The 21,772-nt window shown below is 37.6% G+C and overlaps 1 pseudogene; it reads right to left on the reverse strand.

Annotated features, from left to right (window-relative positions):
- Positions 1-9,754: 9,754 nt before the first annotated feature.
- Positions 9,755-10,690, reverse strand: LOC138420278 (N-acetylneuraminate lyase pseudogene; annotated as a pseudogene).
- Between the last annotated feature and the right edge of the window lie 11,082 nt (positions 10,691-21,772).

The raw sequence follows: 21,772 nt of genomic DNA on the forward strand, positions 1-21,772 counted from the left end.
TCCTTCACTTTTCTGTGTCATCTTTGTAAATTCTCCAGGCAGTTGATTCTCTGGCCTCTGTTTGAAAGGGACTTCCTTTCTTGGTTGCAGCTTAGAGATTTATTGAGCAAATAATTTTTGCTTTCTGCCACAGAGCTTCTAAAACTGAATCTTTGCCATTTTCTCACTTTAGGGGGAACACAATTTTCTATGGTTATACATTTTAAATGCTAAGGCAGCAATAAACAAAGCCCCTTATTTTAAACCTTTTTTTTTTCACCCTTCCTTATTCAGTTCATTAATGAGAAACTTAGACTCATTCCCATGTCCTCTGTGGTAATATTCATTGCAAACATCATTACGGATGTGAGGTCTCTCCCTTAATTAAGAACTAAAAGGCTTCATTTCCTAAAACAAAAGCATGTGGCAGGTTTTATTGATCTGGTTTGTGTCGCCAGCTGAACACATTAGCAGAGATTATTGATTACTCTAGTGGAAATGAGCTTGATTCCTTGTCAGGTGAAGTCCACATTCCTTGAGAGCATTTTCTTGAAATGGGCTAACATGCAAGTGCATGTTCACTGTGATGTATGATTCAGTAGAGTTTTAAAGCTTTATTGCCAATGAATCATTCTTTAAAAATATAACAGCAGTCATTAAAAAGGTTATTTTCTAGTCATTATCTTTTTATAATCTCTTCTGAATGCTAATGATGCACTTATGAATAGATGGTAAGCCAAAACAAGGGTAGCATTAAAGGGATGCGATCACACATGGCTTGTACTGCTTTTAATAAGTTTTCAGGTAACCATCTTCATTATCATTTGATGACCAGGATTTGCAACTTAACTAGTTCAACTTCATCATGATAAACAGTCATAATCTCTACCCAGTATTTAAATAAGAATTGATGAAAATAGCTTCACGGATTGATGACCAATAAGAAATGATAACTGGATAGTAAATGTGAGTGATGTGTTCTAAGAAAAATGATGTAACTTCTTCATTAAGCAAAATGGTTTAGACAAAAATTTCAAAGATCTATCTTACTTCACGATTTCTCTTCAAATAAAAGACCTACTAATCAATTCAGTGATTAATGCAAAGATATAGAGGAAAACAATAGAATGGGAAAGACTAGAAATCTCAAGAAAACTGTAGATAACAAGGGAACATTTCATGCAAAGATGGAAACAACAAAGAACAGAAATGCTATGGACATAACAGAAGCAGAAGATATTAAGAAGAAGTGGTGAGAATACACAGAATACCCTATACAGAAAATATCTTATGACCCAGATAATCATGACAATGTGATCAGCCACCTAGAGCCGGACATCCTGGACTGTGAAGTCAAGTGGGCCTTAGGAAGCATCACTACAAACACAACTAGTGGAGGTGATGCAATCCCAGTTGAGCTATTTCAAATCCTAAAAGATGACGCTGTGAAAGTGCTGAACTCAATATGCCAGCAAATTTGGAAAACTCAGCAGTGGCCACAGGACTGGGGAAGGTCAGTTTTCATTCCAATCCCAAAGAAAATCAAGCCAAAGAATGCTTAAACTATGGCACAATTGCACTCATCTCATGCGCTAGCAAAGTGATGCTCAAAATTCTCCAAACAAGGCTTCAACAGTACATGAATCATGAAATTCCAGATCTTCAAGTTGTATTTAGAAAAGGCAGAGGAACCAGAGATGAATTTTCCAACATCTGTTGGATCATCAAAAAGGCAACAGAGTTCCAGAAAAATTTCTGCTTTATTGAATACACCAAAGCCTTTGTGTGGATCACAACAAACTCTAGAAAATTCTTTAAGAGATGGAAATACCAGACCACCTTACCTGCCTCCTGATAAATCTATATGCAGGTCAAGAAGCAAGAGTTAGATTCGGATATGGAAATTGTTTCAAGTTGGGAAAGGAGTATGTGAAGGTTGTATATTGTCATCCTGCTTATTTAGCTTATATGCAGAGCACACTATGTGAAATGCTCGGCTGGATGAAGCATAAACTGTAATCAGGATTGAAGGGAGAAATATCAATAAACTCAGATACACAGGTGATATCACCCTTAGAGCAGAATGCAAAGAACTAAAGAGACTCTTGATGAAAGTGAAAGAGGAGATGAAAAAGCTGGCTTAAAATTCAACATTCAAGAAATGAAGGGCATGGTATCCAGTCAGTCCCATAACGTCATGGCAAATAAATAGATGGGGAAACAATGGAAACAGTCAGAGACTTTATTTTGGGGGGCTCCAAAATCACTGCAGATAGTGACTGCAGCCATGAAATTAAAAGACACTTGCTCCTTGAAAGAAAAATTATGGCCAACCTACACAGCTTGTTAAAAAGCAGAGCCATTACTTTGAGGACAAAGGTCTGTCTAGTCAAAGCTATGGTTTTCCAGTAATTATGTATGGATGCAAGTTGGATCATAAAGAAAGCTGAGTGCTGAAGAATTGATGCTTTTGAACTGTGGGGTTAGAGAGGACTCTTGAGAGTCCCTTGGACTGTAAGGAGATCCAATCAGTCCACCCTAAAGGAAATCAGTCCTGAATATTCATTGGAAAGACTGATGCTGAAGCTGAAACTCCAATGTTTGGCCACTCGATGTGAAGAACTGACTCATTTGAAAAGACCCTGATGCTGGGGAAGATTGAAGGTGAGAGGAGAAGGGGACAACAGAGAATGAGACACTATGATGGCATCACCGACTCAATGGACATGAGTCTAAGTAAACTCCAGGAGCTAGTGATGGACAGGGAGGCCTGGCCTGCTGCAGTCCATGGGGTCACAAAGAGGTGGACCTGACTGTGATATTGAATTGAAAAGACCTACTTATTAATGCATTAGAGTGGGACATTGCCAAATGGGATGAATAAAAGCAATGAGAGGTTTGTTTGATGTTGGGCTTTGATTATATATATATATATATATAATATATATATATATATATTATATATATATACACTCAATCAAAAGAACCTGGCTTATCTTAAAAAAAATTCAGAAACGTATTAAGGAAATAATTAGAATACTTGAGTTTTGTATCTGCTAGCTTCATTACAGGTAAATTTGAGTCAACCTAAGCGATAAAATTCAGACCTGTTAAATGGAAGGAAGAGATACTCATGAGAATACTGTGCAGTGGTTTATAAGAATTAGAGTCAATAAGAATCCTAGAGATGCTACTTGGAGCCTTAAATTCTCATGCTGACTTTGGATAAAAGGAAAACTATTTAATTTCAAACCTTAAATCCTTTTGTAGTCTACTGAGAAATTTCTCTTGACTTTGTTGCAAAGCTGTCTGGGCCCACTACCAGAAAAATACATTATCTACCTTTCCCCACTGACCATTTCTGCAACACCTGATTGGAGGGACAAAATTTTTCTGACCTTTGAATCAATCCAATCCCCAATCTCATGAGTTCCTGAAAAATTTATCCACAATACATTGATGACTTATGTGGCTTCCATCGCTGGTATATCTTATACTATGTGAATCCTCATAGAATGATATGTAAAGTTAATGGAGGTGCAAACACAACGGACTAAAATAATATGTTATTTATAATTTAGAATCAAGTTCACCTTTGAAGCTGAAGAAAATCAAATTTTGGTCATTTGAAATCAGCAGCAGGTTTCCAAATCCAGGTTTATCAACATACCTAGAGAATTTCATTATCAAATTCTTATCCAGATAAAACATAGTTCTTTTGAAACTTTACCTGTTTCATTTATATGACATTTTATATTGATTACATTGTTATGTTAAAAGACAAATATTCATGCTCAATTTTTTTTTTCTGAATGACTTAATAATTGTTAATAGTATCAGTGAAAACAGTCTTCCGTACTAGTTCAGCCCATGTAGAATCTGCCTGCAGTGCAAAGGACCTCGGTTGGATTCCTGGATTGGAAAGATCCCCTGGAGAAGAGATAGGCTACCCACTCCAGTATTCTTGGGCTTCCCTGGTGGCTCAGATGGTAAAGAATCCATCTGCAGTGCAAAAGACCTGAGTTCAATCCCTGGGTTGGGAAGATTTCTTGGAGGAGGGCATGGCAGCCCACTCCAGTATTTCTGCCTGAAGGATTCCCATGGATACAGGAGCCTGGCAGGCTATAATCCATGGGGTCAGAAAGAGTCAGACATGACTAGTGATTAAGCACAGCACAGCACAGCACCTGAGTGAGAATATCGTGCATAAGTAAAAGTTCTATACTCTTCAACATTGGTAAATATAACATGTTGTATATTATATACATTTTTATTTTCTAATAGTATGGTTTTTAGTAGAGATGACCCAATTCTTGAAACTAAAGTATGAAAACTTTATAAATCATTTCAATGAACATCTACAGATTAAAGTATAAATCCTCCTCACAAAATCTTAGTGTCTCCATGATCTTGCCCTACTGTCCTTCACAGTTCATTTATGCCTGTGCTAGCAAACATGCACATGCACAAACACACAAAGACACACACACAAAGACACACACACACACACACACACACACACACACCAAAACAGTAGCTGAGGAGTAACATGTTTTTCTTCCCAGATATTTTCTTTTCTCCTGTTTGCTCTTCCTGGAACATCCTCTATTTCATCTTTACTTGGCAAAATTGCTCCCAAGACTAACTGTCTCAAACTGAAATTTCTCTGACTTACAGAATAATAATGATAATGCTTTCAGTGCTCTGTTAAGCTCACAATTGTTTTTGTACCTTATCACATTAATCTCACATTTTAATTTATATAGAACATCCGTCACCTTCTCAGATGTGAATATTCTGACAATGTAAAAATATATAAAGGGGAATATTAGGCTATTTGAGAGAAACAGGATAATATGGATTAGTCACAAAAATACTTGTGTTGAATTTTTAGACCTAGAGAATAACTGAAAATATCTTTTTTAAGCATTTTTTCTTATATCACTATAGAAGGAATAATATGATAATCGCAGAGATGACATTTTTGTTTAAAAATATGTGTTGATTTATTTCATATAAGCTTTGATTATAATTTCCCTTGGGTGATATTCTTATATTTTGAAGAAATTCTCAGTTGACTCAAATGATTCTGCAAAATGTGATTTGATTCTCAGTATATGTTATATATTAGCTCATATATTGTTATAGTCACATAACATAATTAGCTAATGATCAAAATACATGACAGTAGCATGCAGTTGCATGAAATATTCTCACAGTATATTTACACATATTGGTATATCTTTCAAACAGTCATTTAAAGAATACTTATGGATGAAATATATAAGAAAAAAGATAACTGAAAATAGGATTCAAGATTATATTTACACTGGTGAAAGTATGGAGAATGGAGACATTGATGCCAAAACCTTAGCATCTGTGAACTGATGCCAAATTGAATTTTGGAGACAGAGTTTTAGGTGAAGTAGAAAAGCTGTATTGCTTTGGTAGGCAAAGAGGGACACAACAGGCTCCTGCCCTCAAAAACTGTGTTCCCACCTGGGAGGGTTTGGTAAGAAGTTTTATAGCAACAGTTCAATAATAGGGTTGCTGAAAATGTTAAAGTATGTGCAGGAACTCCACTCCTTTAATCTTAAATTTAGGCAATCTCCTGATGAACTTCTCTGTTCCCTTTAATCTGGCCTCGGTTCAGTTCAGTTCAGTTACTCAGTCATGTCCGACTCTGCAACCCAATGGGCTGCAATGCACCAGGCCTCCCTGCCCATCACCAACTGCCTGAGTCTACCCAAACTGATGTTCATTGAGTCGGTGATGCTGTCCAACCATCTCATCCTGTCATCCCCTTCTACTTTCACCTTAACTCTTTACCAGCATCAGAGTTTTTTCCAATGAGTCAGTTCTTTGCACCAGGTGGCCAAAATATTGGACTTTCAGATTCAATATCACTCCTTCCAATGAACACCCAGGACTTATCTTCTTTAGGATGGACTGGTTGGATCTCCTTGCAATTCAAGGGATTCTCAAGAGTGTTCTCTACCACCACAGTTCAAAAGCATCAATTCTTTGGCACTCAGCTTTCTTTATCGTCCAAATCTCACATCCATACATGACTACTGGAAAAACCATAGCTTTGACTAGAGGGATCTATGTTGGCAAAGCAATGTCTCTGCTTTTTAATATGCTGTATAGGTTGGTCATACTTTTTATTCCAAGAAGAAAGCATCTTTTAATTTCATGGCTGTGGTCACCACCTGAAGTGATTTTGGAGCTCAAAAAATAAAGTTTGTCACTGTTTCCACTGTTTCCCCATCTATTTGCCATGAAGTGATGAGACAGGATGCCATGACCTTAGTTTTCTAAATGTTGAGTTTGAAGCTGACTTTTTCACTCTCCTCTTTAACTGTGATCAAATGGCTGTTTAGTTCTTCTTCACTTTTTGCCATAAGAGTGGTGTCATCTGAATATCTGAGGTTATATTTCTCCCAGCAATCTTGATTCCGGCTTGTGCTTCATCCAGCCCATTGTTTCTCATGATGTACTCTGCATATAAGTTAAATAAGCAGGGTGACAATATACAGCCTTGATGTACTCCTTTCCCTATTTGGAACCAGTCTATTGTTTCATGTCCAGTTCTAACTATTGCTTCCTGACCTGCATACAGAGTTCTCAAGAGGCAGGTAAGGTGGTCTGGTATTCTCATCTTTTTAAGAATTTTCCACAGTTTGTCATGATCTATGCAGTCAAAGACTTTGGCATAGTCAGTAAAGCAGATGATTTTTTTGAACTCTCTTGCTTTTTTGATGATCCAACAGATGTTGGCAATTTGATCTCTGGTTCCTCTGCCTTTTCTAAATCCAGCTTGAACATCAGGATTTTCACAGTTCATGTACTGCTGAAGTCTGACTTGGAGAATTTTGAGCATGAATTTACTAGCGTGTGAGATGATTGCAATTGTGCGGTAGTTTGAGCATTCTTTGGCATTGTCTTTCTTTGGGATTGGAATGCAAACTGGCCTTTCCCAGTCCTGTGGCCACTGCTGAGTTTTCCAAATTTGCTGGCATATTTTAGGATTTGAAATAGCTCAGCTGGAATTCTATCACCTCTACTAGCTTTGTTCATAGTGAGGCTTCCTAAGGCCCATTTGACTTCACATTCCAGGATGTCTGGCTCTAGTGAGTGATCACACCATCATGATTATCTGCGTCATGAAGGTCTTTCCTGTATAATTCTTCTGTGTATTCTTGCCATCCCTTCTTAGTATCTTCTGCTTCTGTTAGGTCTATGTCATTTCTGCCCTTTATCAAACCCATCTTTGCATGAAATGTTCCCTTAGTATCTCTAATTTTCTTGAAGTGATCTCTAATCTTTCTCATTCTATTGTTTTCCTCTATTTACTTGCACTGATCACTGAGGAAGGCTTTCTTATCTCTCCTTGCTATTCTTTGGAACTCTGCATTCAAATAGGTATATCTTTCCTTTTCTCCTTTTCCCATTACTTCTTGGCAAATAGATGGAGAAACAGTGGAAACAGTGGCAAATCTTTATTTTGGGGGGGCTCCAAAATCACCACAGATGGTGACTGCAGCCATAAAATTAAAAGATGCTTACTTCTTGGAAGAAAAGTTATGACCAACCTAGACAGCATATTGAAAAGCAGAGACATTACTTTGTCAACAATGGTCCGTCTCCCCAAGGCTATGGTTTTTCCAGTAGTCATGTATGGATGTGAGAGTTGGATTATAAAGAAAGCTGAGCACCAAATAATTGATGCCTTTGAACTTTGGTGTTGGAGAAGACTCTTGAGAGTCCCTTGGACTGCAAGGAGATTCAACCAGTCTGTCCTAAAGGAAATCAGTCGCGAGTATTCATTGAAAGGACTGATGTTGAAGCTGAAACTCCAATATTTTGGCCACCTAATGCGAAGAGCTGACTCATTTGAAAAGGCCCTGATGCTGGGAAAGACTGAAGGCAGGAGAAGGGGATGGCAGAGAATGAGATGGTCAGATGGCATCATCAATTCCATGTTTACTCCAGTTTGAGTAAACTCTGGGAATTGGTGATGGACAGAGAGGCCTGACGTGCTGTGGTCCATGGGGTCAGGAGAATTGGACATGACTGAATGACTTAACTGAATTGAACTGAATTCACCTTTAGTTTGACTTTCCCTCAGACAGATATCAGCCCAGCCTGTCTGGATGTTCACTAGGGAAGAGAAAGATGCCTAAAGGCTAGGAACGTTTAAGGTAGAATTTTGAATATGCATGCATGCAAGCTTAGTCACTCAGTAATGTCTCAATGTTGTGGTTTGTAGCCCTCCAGGCTCCTCTGTCCATGGGTTTCTTTTTTTTTTTTTTTTTTAGGATATACTTCTATATATTTTAATGATCTCTAGATTTCTAATAACTACAATGTATGTGCTATGTTAATAGTTGTAGATACAATGTAAATATTATGTAAATAGTTACCAGTATGTGACATATTCAAGTTTTGGTTTTTGGAACCTTCTGGAATTTTTTTCCCAATATTTTTCTTCTGCATTTGGTTGAATCCTTGGATACAGAGATATCCCGCAGATACAGAGTGCCAGTTATATCTTCCATATCTAGTTTCTGTTGATTCTTTTTCTAAATATCTTTTATTCCACTCCCTCCCCTCCATCACTGCTGCCACTTCCTTAGTTTGAGTCTCCACCACTGGTTACCTATTGCAATAGGCCACCCAGTGGTTTCCCTGTTCCCAGTTTGTCTTTTAATCTATGCATCACACTGCTTCAAGAGTGACATTTTTAAAGCAAAAAGTCATGTCCATACCTTCGCAGCCCACAAACACATTCAATTCAGTTCAGTTCAGTTGCTCAGTCGTGTCCAACTCTTTACGACCTCAAGGACAGCAGCACGCCAGGCCTCCCTGTCCACACCAACTGCCGGACTTTATTCAAACTCATGTCCATTGAGTCAGTGATACCATCCAACCATCTCATCCTCTGTCATCCCCTTCTCCTCCCGCCTTTGATTTTTCCCAGCATTAGGGTCTTTTCCAATGAATCAGTTCTTCACCTCAGGTGGCCAAAGTATTGGAGTTTCAGCTTCAACATCAGTCCTTCCAATGAATTTTCAGGACTGATTTCTTTTAGGATGGACTGGCTGGATCTCCTTGCAGTCCAAGGGATTCTCAAGAGGCTTCTCCAACACCACAGTTCAAAAGCATCAATTCTTTGGTGATCAGCTTTCTTTATAGTCCAACTCTCACATCCATACATTACCACTGGAAAAACCATAGCCTTGACTAGACGGACCTTTGTTGGCAAAGTAATGTCTCTGCTTTTTAGTATGCTGTCTAGGTTGGTCATAACTTTCCTTCCAAGCAGTAAGAGTCTTTTAATTTCATGGCTACAGTTACCATCTGCAGTGATTTTGGAGCCTCCCCGCCCCAAATAGTCTGTCACTGTTTCCCCATCTATTTGCCATGAAATGATGGGACCAGATGCCATGATCTTCATTTTCTGAATGTTGAGCTTTAAGCCAGCTTTTTCATTCTCCTCTTTCATCGAGAGACTCTTTAATTCTTCTTTGCTTTCTGCCATAAGGGTGGTGTCATCTGCATATCTGAAGTTATTGATATTATTCCTGGAAATCTTGATTCCAGCTTGTGCTTCATCCAGCCCAGTGTTTCTCATGATGTACTCCACATATAAGGAGGCCCCATACACACATAAATACTTCAAATCTTTCAGTGATGTTAACTTTTTAAAATCTGTGTCTCTTTGACCTGCTTGTTCCTCTAAAGTCACTTAGCAAAAGGCATTCTCTTATTGTATTTGCCACTGTTCCAAACAGTGATACATGGATCATTCAAGAGTCTGTAGATATTTTCCATTCCCCATCTGCTACTGTTAGAAGCACAGTCAAAAGTTTGCAACCTAGGAAAAAATCTAGTTTGACCACAAAGTTGATAAATCTCTGAATACAAAACTGATGGTTCAGAGCTGAAGAGAAGTCTTTTTGTTCAAAAGCCTCCAACATCTGCTTTGTCTTTTTTCCTAGGTAGTTATAGGTACTGCCCACCGCTCCAGTTGCTCCCATCACCAGAGCACTTAACAGTTGCTCATCCACCCCAAAAAGGAAAGCAAACTGTCGCTGGCGATTCTGATCCACACACTGCCCGAAGTCTAAGAGATCTGTGTCACTGAATTTCAGCCCTTGGAAGCTGGGGATCTTATCCTGAATCCCATCCAACGACTCCTCAGCACGAATCTTCACCCCGGTCAAGGCAGGAATGTGATAGTAGTAAAATGGCAATGCAGGGGCGGCAGCAGCCACCTCTTTCAGGAAATTAATTTGGACATCTTTGTTCCATGGCTTGAGAAAGAAAGGTGCAATGACAGCGATGCCATCGGCTCCTATTTCTGCTGCATGTTGGGCCAGTTCTTGTGACTCCTTCAAGCTCAAGGCTCCCACATGAATTACTATCTGATCCAATTTGTTCCTCCCCTTTGTTACCCACTCCTCCGCGACCTGGCAGCGCTCCGAGATGCTCAGGGACAGGCCTTCTCCCGTTGTGCCGTTCACAAAGACATTCTTCACTCCCTGTTCCTCTACAAGATAGTCCACATACCGACCAATGACTGAAAAGTTGATTTCTCCATGCTCAGTCATCGGCGTGATGGTCGCAGCAACAAGACCTTGCAGCTTCTTCTTTGGGGAGGCCATCAAGTTGCTGAAACGTCCAGCCGCCGCGAGGCCGCCTGCGCAGCCGCCTGTCCATGGGTTTCTCCAGGCAAGAATACTGGAGTGGGTTGCCATTCCTTTCTCCAGGGCATCTTCCCAACCCACGGATCAAACCTGGGTCCCTGAATTGCAGGCAAATACTTTACTGCCTGAGCCACCAGGGACACCCTTAGAATATGTATAAAAGGTCGATAAACCTTCCCTGTGACCTCCACTTTTTCTCAGTACTTAAGTAGACAACAGAAGATGATCCCTTTCTGGGACTAGTTGCATTTAATGATCAAATTGCCTTATTAAGACACATGTACCAGAAGGAGATGAGAGAATTAGAAGTAGACTATCAACTCTTTGTGAAGAAAGAAATGGCAACCCACTCCAGTACTCTTGCCTGGAAAATTCCATGGATGGAGGAACCTCGTAGGTTAGAGTCCACGGGGTCGCAAAGAGTTGGACACGACTGAGAGCTTTCAGTAGCTTCTTCTATAAGTTTGTTGATGACAAACTTCCATTAGTACAGAATGCTGAACACATGATCTATATCAATTGCAATGGCTCTATCAGTATGGCAGAAAGCGAAACACAGTACAGATCAACAGTGGAAATGCCACAGATGGCACCAATACTCATCAATAGCCAGATGTATTCAATCTGTCAGAATTAACAGGAGGCCATGCCCCATAGGAGGTGTCCCAGGTGGCACAGTGATAATGAATCCACCTGCCAATGCAGGACATACAAGAGAGGCTGTTTCGATCCCTGAGTTGGGAAGATTCCCTGGAAAAGGACATGGTAACCGACTCCAATATTCTTGCCTGGAGAATCCCATGGACAGAGGAATCTGTTGGGCTACAGTCCATAGGGTCATAAAGCATCAGACAGGATTACGTGGCTAAGTACACAGTACACATGCTCCATAGAATGTTTCTTTTCTCCCTTTGCAGCTTTAGGTGCGAATTACAAATTTGGCATGTAAGTATAGCCTCTGCATCAGAAACAGAGTCTGTCTGTTTTATTCTGGTCTTCTTTGATTTGGTTTGGATATGTTTTAGTGCCTAGTCTATGATGTGAGCACTTTGCCATGTCTGGTGTGGTGAATTTATGCAGCAATCTGGTAGTCAAGCAACACAGACACTGTTAAGAGTCTAATGCAACTTAGTGTCACCATTGAACAGGTTCTTTTTGTGGACAGCTATATACATCACCCGGAGAAGGCATTGGCACCCCACTCCAGTACTCTTGCCTGGAAAAATCTCATGGACGGAGGAGCCTGGTAGGCTGCAGTCCATGGGGTCGCTAAGAGTCTGACACGACTGAGTGACTTTACTTTCACTTTTCACTTTCATGCATTGGAGAAGGAAATGGAACCCCATTCCAGTGTTCTTGCCTAGAGAATCCCAAGGACAGGGGGAGCTTGGTGTGCTGCTGTCTATGGGGTCTCACAGAGTCGGACATGATTGAAGCGATTTAGCAGCAGCAGCAGCAGCATATATGTCACCCAGAGAGTTCAATCAGGCACCACGATTTGATTTCACGGTTCATGTCCTTGAAGAGACATTGTCTCTTTAATCTGCAATAGTCTCAGAGTTTGAGTTTCATCCAGCCACTGAATGGAGCTACCATGCCCACTTTCAGTTCATGAGTTTAATCAACTAACTTTTTTTTTTCTCATTTGCAAGCATGCATTAATTTCTTAATTGGAGGATAATTTCTTCACAATGTTGCATCAACTGCATATCTTCTCAAATTATGTCTATGGATTGTTTCTAGGTAGGAAACTTTAAACACTGAATAGTATATTTGCCTGTGAAAGTGTTAGTTCCTCAGTCATGTCTGACTCTTTGCAACTCTAGAGACTGTAACCCACCAGATTGCTATGTCCATGGATTTCTCCAGGCAAGGATACTGGAGTGGGTTTCCCTTCCCTTCTCCAGGAGATCTTCTTGACCCAGGGATTGAACCTAGATTTCCAATTGCAAGCAAATTCTTCACCTCTGAGCCATCAGGGAAGTCCCATATTTGCCTGTAGATATCACAAATTCACATTTCCCTCATGTCTCAGTAGTAAAGAATGCACCTGCCAAGCAGGAAACATGGGTTTAATCCCTGGGTCAGGAAGATCCCCTGGAGAAGGAAATGGCTACCCACTACAATTTTCTTGCCTGAGAAATCCCATGACAGAAAAGCCTGTTTGGCTGCAGTCTATGGGGTCACAAAAGAGTCAGACGTGACTTAGCAATTAAACAAAAACAACTTACAAGTATTTTGCAAAATGCAAGTATTTTCTAGGAAGATCATAGTTGATACATAACCGTGGTCAGTTACATAAGTTTTTCCATGAATATCCAAATTCAAATGTTTGTCAAAATATTTGTATTAAAAAAATAAAACTTTCTTTGGTATAACAGATTAATAGTTGCCAGTTAGCTCTCTGTTATAGTAAGAACACTGAGTTTACTTATTAGACATTAGCAACTTACATACTATGGAGTTTATAATTCTATATCCCTGAAAGTTATGGGTGAACTGATTTCATCTCACAAGTGTCTAAACCAGTAATTAGGAGTGAAATATATATATATTCTACTTTGTAGGAGTGAAAGTCTAAATGACTTGTGCATGCTAAGTTAATTCCATAAAAGGCCACTTCAACAAAAGTAGTTTTAAAAGTAATATGTTGCTTTATGAAAAGATCTATCTAGAATGGCAGACAATTTCTTTATAAATATAAAGATATCTATTCTCTTTCACCGACACATCTTGGAACCCTAGAAGTATAAATAAGGCAAGATAATAGAATGAGGCTAATTTTATGAAATTAAAGTAGGATAAATATGTTGATTAGGCAGTTGAGAAAAAATTCAGTACAGGTCAGGTATGCAAATTAGGAGTTTAAAAGGTTAATCAGAGATATCTGTACTTGAATTCTAGTGTATAGAATCCAAATCTGGGAGAAAAAGGCCCAGTGCATTTTCTCTAATTAAGAATACTGAAGTGAGTAGTCTGTTCCTTCTCCAGTGGATTTTCCTGATCCAGGAATTGAACTGTGGTCTCCTGCATTGCAGGTCAATTCTTTACCAGTTAAGCTACTAGAGAAGCCCCAATTATTCAGCTACTTATATATTTTTGCATACTTAAATTATATTTTTATACATTAAATTTTTTATAATGCTACAAGACTATTCAGGCATATCATATGTAGAAAACTATATAATTTGCCTAATATATGTAATTTGGTAAATTTTAAGCTCCCTATGATTAGTATTGTAACTTATTGCTAATGTTTAAATTTTATTTGTTAACTTCATAGATCTTATGGGCTCCAAAATCACTGTGGATGATGACTACAGCCATGAAATTAAAAGATACTTTCACTGTGGAAGAAAAGCTATGACAATCTTAGATAGCATATTAGCATGTTAAGTTATTGTTTTTCCAGTAGACATGTACAGATGTGAGAGTTGGACCATAAAGAAGGCTGAGCTGAGCAATTTATGTTTCCAAACTGTGGTTCTAGAGATTCAAACCAGTTAATCCTAAAAGAAATCAACTCTGAATATTCCTTGGAAGGACTGACTGATGTTAAAACTGAAACTCCAAAACTTTGGCCACCTGATGCGAAGAGCTGATTCATTGGAAAAGACCCTCATACTGAGAAAGAATGGTTGCAGGAGTAGAAGGGGGCAGTAGAGGATGTGAGGGTTGTCCATTGAGTCAATGGACATTGGGTTGAGCAAACTCCAGCAAATAGTGAAGGACAGGGAAGCCTGGCATGCTGCAGTCCAGGGGTCTCAAAGAGTCAGACCCAACTTGAGCGACTGAACAACAACATATTTATAGAGAAAAAATCTGAATATTTTTACATAATTTCAATCTTCAAAGCATAAATAGCTACTCAAAAGAATACCACCGAGACATTATTCACTACACTTTTATTGTTTGTGTAAAATTGTTCTCTCATTCTTCAAGCAAACACTGAAATTTTCAAATCTGATTTTGAGAATCAAAAGAATAAAATCAACTTGAAGTATATGAGGTTGTTTTTATTCACAACATTCTGTTTTACAGTCTGCACACTGCATATAAAATTCAAGTCAGATAGGCAAAAACAGAGCAAACATCAATTGAGGCATTTTGAATCTTTTCATGGGGTCACCTTTTAAATAAATCCTATCAGTAGTCTGTAAGGATACACATACATAGGACTATGCATCCAAAGTAGAAGAAATGCAGAAGGGACTGAATTCTCAGAAGAGACTTATCTGCACACATATTCATCATCAAAATGAATGAATTTGGCCAGCTAACCGAAAATAGGGCTGCAGACGTTACATGTAACCCTGGACAGCTGTAGCTCTGAGTGGGTCCAAGAGGAATGAGATCCACACTGCCATCTGTTCCCAGATATTTCTGACATTCTAGAATGGATTTGCTACTAACACAAGTTAATTACAGACACTTGTTTTTAACAGGGCACACAAAAAGAGGAGACAAGATAACATTGAACTGCCAACTTTTTGCTTTGATGGCTCATCCTGGGAATAGGAATGAATTTAAAAAAGGTGAGCATGCCCTTCTTTTGGTAAAGTTATGTGAGTAACCCTCACATCTCACAAATGATTCCTCTGTCAAAGAGAGTCATAGACATAGATAGTTGAGAAAGCAGAGAACCACTGTCCCATTTTCATGGGTAATTGAACATCAGGAATATTGATATATGTCAAATCTGTATTAACACTGACCATGAAGGAAATTATTTTCTTAGATTCTATAAAGCTGTGTTTATAATTACAATAATTTGAAGCACAGATGCATGGTTTGCTACTTTTACCTGGGGAATCTCAAAATGCTTGCAACATGTTTACATTTTTAAAGGTTGACTGCATCTGAATTCACATTAAAAGATAATTGTGCTGGAAAGAGCAATTACAAAAATTAGACATCTTCATCAATGTGTTAATTATGTCAGTATATATGTAAGATGATGAAATTGAAACAATCTTTACTACTGAACAATCCAGTTTTCATAACCCACACTGAGTCATCCTTTTATGGAACCTGCATGTTCCATGCCTTAAAAGAAAGGTTTTCAGCTTTTGAAAGTGAAAATAATCACTCTCCTTTTATTTTTATTTTTTTTTTAGTTTTTTATTTTTTAAAAATCTTTAATTCTTACATGCATTCCCAAACATGAACCCCCCTCCCACCTCCCTCCCCATAACATCTTTCTGGGTCATCCCCATGCACCAGCCCCAAGCATGCTGCATCCTGCGTCAGACATAGACTGGCGATTCAATTCACATGATAGTATACATGTTAGAATGTCATTCTCCCAAATCATCCCACCCTCTCCCTCTCCCTCTGAGTCCAAAAGTCCGTTATACACATCTGTGTCTCTTTCCCTGTCTTGCATACAGGGTCGTCATTGCCATCTTCCTAAATTCCATATATATGTGTTAGTATACTGTATTGGTGTTTTTCTTTCTGGCTTACTTCACTCTGTATAATCGGCTCCAGTTTCATCCATCTCATCAGAACTGATTCAAATGAATTCTTTTTAACGGCTGAGTAATATTCCATTGTGTATATGTACCACAGCTTTCTTATCCATTCATCTGCTGATGGACATCTAGGTTGTTTCCATGTCCTGGCTATTATAAACAGTGCTGCGATGAACATTGGGGTACATGTGTCTCTTTCAATTCTGGTTTCCTCGGTGTGTATGCCCAGCAGTGGGATTGCTGGGTCATAAGGTAGTTCTATTTGCAATTTTTTAAGGAATCTCCACACTGTTCTCCATAGTGGCTGTACTAGTTTGCATTCCCACCAACAGTGTAGGAGGGTTCCCTTTTCTCCACACCCTCTCCAGCATTTATTGCTTGCAGATTTTTGGGTCGCAGCCATTCTGACTGGTGTGAAGTGGTACCTCATTGTGGTTTTGATTTGCATTTCTCTAATAATGAGTGATGTTGAGCATCTTTTCATGTGTTTGTTAGCCATCCGTATGTCTTCTTTGGAGAAATGTCTATTTAGTTCTTTGGCCCATTTTTTGATTGGGTCGTTTATTTTTCTGGAGTTGAGCTGCATAAGTTGCTTGTATATTTTTGAGATTAGTTGTTTGTCAGTTGCTTCATTTGCTATTATTTTCTCCCATTCAGAAGGCTGTCTTTTCACCTTGCTTATATTTTCCTTTGTTGTGCAGAAGCTTTTAATTTTAATTAGATCCCATTTGTTTATTTTTGCTTTTATTTCCAGCATTCTGGGAGGTGGATCATAGAGGATCCTGCTGTGATTTATGTCGGAGAGTGTTTTGCCTATGTTCTCCTCTAGGAGTTTTATAGTTTCTGATCTTACATTTAGATCTTTAATCCATTTTGAGTTTATTTTTGTGTGCGGTGTTAGAAAGTGATCTAGTTTCATTCTTTTACAAGTGGTTGACCAGTTTTCCCAGCACCACTTGTTAAAGAGATTGTCTTTACTCCATTGTATATTCTTGCCTCCTTTGTCAAAGATAAGGTGTCCATATGTGTGTGGATTTATCTCTGGGCTTTCTATTTTGTTCCATTGATCTATATGTCTGTCTTTGTGCCAGTACCATACTGTCTTGATGACTGTGGCTTTGTAGTAGAGCCTGAAGTCAGGCAAGTTGATTCCTCCAGTTCCATTCTTCTTTCTCAAGATTGCTTTGGCTATTCGAGGTTTTTTGTATTTCCATACAAATCTTGAAATTATTTGTTCTAGTTCTGTGAAAAATGTGGCTGGTAGCTTGATAGGGATTGCATTGAATTTGTAAATTGCTTTGGGTAGTATACTCATTTTCACTATATTGATTCTTCCAATCCATGAACACGGTATATTTCTCCATCTATTAGTGTCCTCTTTGATTTCTTTCATCAGTGTTTTATAGTTTTCTATATATAGGTCTTTAGTTTCTTTAGGTAGATATATTCCTAAGTATTTTATTCTTTTCGTTGCAATGGTGAATGGAATTGTTTCCTTAATTTCTTTTTCTACTTTCTCATTATTCGTGTATAGGAATGCAAGGGATTTCTGTGTGTTGATTTTATATCCTGCAACTTTACTATATTCATTGATGAGCTCTAGTAATTTTCTGGTGGAGTCTTTAGGGTTTTCCATGTAGAGGATCATGTCATCTGCAAACAGTGAGAGTTTTACTTCTTCTTTTCCAATTTGGATTCCTTTTATTTCTTTTTCTGCTCTGATTGCTGAACTAGGTAGCATCATAGCTCACTGATTATCAAAATGGCATTAGTAATGGCAGCAGTATGCTATAGAGTAGCGACAAATTCTTTCAAGGGTGATTTTACTGTGGCATTTCCCCATCTACTCCAATTATCTAGATTTTATCTGTACCACCTAAGAACATGTGGATAAAGAGTTTAAATAATGTACATGTGGAAGAAAATTTCTCACATATATGCATCTACGTGCATGCTAAGTCGCTTCAGTCATGTCAGACTCTACGTGACCCAATGGACTGTACCCCACCAGGCTCCTCTGTCCATGAGACTCTCCAGGCAAGAATACTGGAATGGGTTACCATGCCTTCCTCCAGGGGATCTTCCTTACCCAGGGATCAAATCCTCATCTCTTCTGTCTTCTGCATTAGCAGGTGTGTTCTTTACCACTAGTGCCAGGTGAAGTGACTTAGCATGTACAGACACATATGTATGTGTGTCTAAAATTTCTATTTTAGAAACAAATTGACAAAAAGAAATTTGTTACAATTTTTAAAATCTCTAATGTAAAAGCTTGATAAAATTAACACCTAATAAAATGTTCATGAAGATTCAAACAATAAAGTGACACATATTTTTGTATTACTTTATATAATGATACATAAAGTATCACATAAATAAAGTGATACTTTTAAGAATAATTCATAAATTTAGCATATCATTAGACCAAGTATTCAATTCTGGAAATAGAGAAGTGCTTCTGCACTTTCAAGTGGCACCTTAAAATGTAGAGGGACAGGGTTCCTGTATTGCCCTAGGGAGATAGTGGAAGGTAGGGAGCCCTCAGAATCTGAGAAGGGTGTGTCAGCTCCTCCTGTGCACCCTTGCTTGCTCTCAGGCTGTAACTTCCTTTGTCATCTGGCAAGGATGATTCTCCCCTGAGGGAAATGCGTTGACCTTAACAGACAAGGAAGGCAAGCAACTATGACTTTATTATTAGATGTACTTTTCAGTAGCTGAATTTAAAAAAAAAAAGTTTCAGAAAGTGGTGTTTAAATTTCTATAGCTGCAGGGCACCTGTAGTTTATGTGCTAACCATGTATGTATATTTTATGAAGCTATTTAATCTGCAATTCACTTTTTTAAAAAGGCAATCACCATAGCAACTGACATCAGAAAGTTTTGTGCTAGCTTTGACATACAGAGTACCCAGAAGATAATGCCATTTATATCCTATGAAGCTTGATTAAACTAGGAATGCCTGGTTTCAGGAAAGTGAGAATTAACTCACTATTTTAGTCTTTTTTTTTTTTTTTTTCTCCTCACTTGGCAAATGATGAGATTGGTGAAGTTAAAGCAAATTAAAAACTACTTAATGTTGGCTACAAAACTCCTATTGGCAGAGAAGGCTATTCCTTAAAGAGACCTTAGCAATTATAAAAGAAAGTCCAATATAAGAGGTCAGAATTTAACTTTCAGTTATGAGGTATTCTCTGGAAAGAAACTAATTATTTATCTTCATGAACACATAAATATAATTTTCACATAAATGTTCAAAGAAGCTATAGAGACTAATTGCCTTTTTTTTTTTTTTCAGTAGCATGGTAAGGGTATGTCCATAAGAAACCATTTTCATCTTAGAGCAGCACAAAATAGTGAAAAAATTTTGAAAAATACTAAATGAAAATTTACCAACAATAAAAATTTGGAAAATTGCTATATTTTAGTATCAGAATACATAATATTGTTTTTTGCTTGTAATGAAATTAATAGATGGCATTTAAAAATAGTATGTTAAACATGTTTACCATGAAGATTGTTAAACACAAATATATTTCAATAAATGTATACTCATTTTTAAAGCTTTACAAAATTTTTTCTTTAATTTTTATTCTGAAAGTATGTTTTAATGTTGGATTTTCCTTTTTAATCCTGATTATTTAAATGTATTTCTGAATTTATTTCAATCAAATCATCAAATGTAAAATAGTGACATTCTGGGTCACAGTTAATAAGTAAATAATAATCATATTATCATGTTCAATTATATTAATTATTTAATATTTATTGAACATATTTTATAATATATGCATGACTTCCAGGTAATACCGAGATAAGTTTTCAAATTATTTATGGGATCCTTGCCTTTAATAAATGTGCATTATAAAATAAGGATCTAAAGAGCCTCTTGATGAGGATGAAGGAGGAGAGTGAAAAAGTCAGCTTAAAGCTAAATACTTAAAACTAATATCATGGCATCTGGCCCCATTACTTCATGGCAAACAGAGGGTGGAAAAGGTGGAAGTAGTCGCAGATTTCCTCCTCTTTGGCTCTAAAAACAAACACTGCAGATGGTTATTGCAGCCATGAAATCATCATATATTTGCTTCTTGGCAGGAAAGCAGCAGACTTAGCAGCAGCTGGAAAGCTATGACAAACCTAGGTAGTGTTGAAAAGCAGAGACATTGCCGACAAAGGTCCATATGATCAAGGCCATGTTCTTCCCAGTGGTCATGTATGGTTCTGGACTTTGAAGAAGATGGAGCACCAAAGAATTGATGCCTTTGAATTGTGCTGGAGAAGACTTCTGAGAGTCCCTTGGACAGCGAAAAGATCAAACCAGTCAATCTTAAGAAAAATCAACTCTGAATACTCATTGAAAGTACACATATATACTTCAAGTATATATGTATATATATGTGTGTATATGTATATATGATTGAAGTATACATATATACTTCAAGAAAACAGAAGTAGAGTTAAGAGTATATATATATATTTGTATGACTGATTTGTGTTGTAGGGCAGAAACCAACACAACATTGCAAAACAATTATCCTCCAATTAAAAAAAATATTAATGAAAAAGACACAAATAAAAGGAAAAAAGATCTTAAGAGCTAAATTATGGTATACATGCAATAAGTAATCATCTGATCATTTTCAGATCTACTTCATGCAATCTCCAAGTAGGGCTACTACAATCTTTTGTTTTTATCTTTATATTTTATGTGAAAGAAGATAACCACACATTTTATCATTTCCCCAAAGCCAAAATATATTTATGGGAAATTGCCTTTTAAATTCACATATATGCTGGTAATTAAGGAGTAAATTTAATCTTGAATTAATTTCCTCTGTGGAGGAGCACTACTTTTCTTCCTTGCCTTTGAAAGTCAGCCTGTGGATTCTATTGCCATAAAAGACCTCATCTAAAAAGACAATCTCTCAGCAAACTCCATCTTAGACGTGCAGCAGTCATGTGAGCCTGCTCTTACTTTTCCGGTTGCACACTTGACTCTTGAGACACTCAGAGTCTCTACTAATGCACACAATTTTAATTTCTTTTATACTTTTCAAAATTTGCCTTACTTGTCTCCTAACTTCTTTTTATTCCTCCGGATCTGAATTTTGGGATATTTTACATATGTGTTTATTTACGTATTTGTTTGTAGGTCTGATATTTACTTGGTTTCTTCCTATCCTCATTTGTAGTCTCATGTCCACATCCTGCTGCTACCCATTTATTGAAGGGGCTATATTTTTTCCAATTATTACTCTCTAGCTCTATTCACTTGCTTTCTTGAAGAATCTTCATCTATCATTTTACTCAGCTCTTTCTAGAATAAGGAATCTTAATCTGTGATCTAATGACTCTTCATATGTAAAAATAATTCTAGAAGTTGGTAAACAGATAAAATGCGTGTAAAACTTTTCATGTGTAAATATTTACACATTTTTTTCCTGGGGAGAGTTTTACAGCATTTATCAATTGTTTTAAAGGGTCAACAAAGGACTCCAAAAATTTGGCTATTACTATTTATATTTCCAATGCACACACCCATCTTATTACATATTCAAATAGACACTGCATCTTCTACTGGCTTCTTTATATTTCTTCTTCTCTATT

The sequence above is a fragment of the Ovis canadensis genome, chromosome 15 (genome assembly GCF_042477335.2).
Source record: "Ovis canadensis isolate MfBH-ARS-UI-01 breed Bighorn chromosome 15, ARS-UI_OviCan_v2, whole genome shotgun sequence".
Lineage (NCBI taxonomy): Eukaryota > Metazoa > Chordata > Mammalia > Artiodactyla > Bovidae > Ovis > Ovis canadensis.